The 774-nt window shown below is 31.3% G+C and overlaps 1 protein-coding gene and 1 long non-coding RNA gene across 2 annotated transcripts in view; one reads left to right on the top strand and one right to left on the bottom strand.

The window, feature by feature from the left end:
- The window catches only part of LOC102501164 (uncharacterized), a 153,472-nt gene that overhangs the window by 96,046 nt on the left and 56,652 nt on the right, over positions 1–774 (bottom strand). The window lies entirely within an intron of this gene.
- The window catches only part of NRK (Nik related kinase), a 167,848-nt gene that overhangs the window by 144,248 nt on the left and 22,826 nt on the right, over positions 1–774 (top strand). The gene's annotated exons all lie outside the window — the stretch shown is intronic.

Here is a 774-nt window from a genome sequence, read left to right as displayed (position 1 = left end):
TAAACTACTCTAAAAAATAGTTAATGTTAATAATTCATTTTTATAACTTATGATTTTATACTTTGAAAAGCAAAAGATTGATATGGTAAAACTGACTGTACTTTCTCCTCTCTCCCTTATTTCCCTGTGAGAGAAAGATGCAGTTCCAAACCTGTCATTGGCTGTGAATTAGAGAACGGATAAAGGGCAGAGTGTGAAAATCAAGGCAGAAAAGTTTGTCTTTCCTACTTATACCATTGGAGGAGCACAAATATTCTCTAAGTGAAAGGAAGGCACAAAAGTCATCTCCTCTGTTATATTATTTATCTCCCATGTCTCAGTTTATGGTAAAAAACTCCCACAGTAGTTTTAAGTGTATTTTAACTTCAATTTTAATTTCAGTTATATCTTCTCATTTGGTCATTTTGTCTTTAAACATTTGAAAAAAACAGAGCCAGCTGACAAATAAAAGAGCATAGAAATTTAGATACATGAAGGTAGGATCTCATGGGCATTCAGCCATGTAAAAATTTTAATATATGCATGAACATAGACTCACTCAATTTAAAGACAATTATTTATATATTGTTATTTTAAACACATTTAGTTAGTTAGGAATATGAAATGAACCAAAAAGAACTCCTAGTATGTGCTAGACTAAGGATGTTTAATGGTACTTTTCAAAAGGGTAGATTGATTTTGACAATCAGGTATCTGATGCTGGTAAAGGATGCTAAAATATGAAGTTCTTTTTTTTTTTTTTTTTTTGAGAGATTTTCACTGTAGGGCGCGTGC

This window comes from Tupaia chinensis, unplaced genomic scaffold, assembly GCF_000334495.1.
Source record: "Tupaia chinensis unplaced genomic scaffold, TupChi_1.0 Scaffold150128_1, whole genome shotgun sequence".
NCBI classification, from domain to species: Eukaryota; Metazoa; Chordata; class Mammalia; order Scandentia; family Tupaiidae; genus Tupaia; species Tupaia belangeri.
Note: the sequence above shows the minus strand (reverse complement) of the source record. Positions and strands in the feature narration are given on the sequence as shown.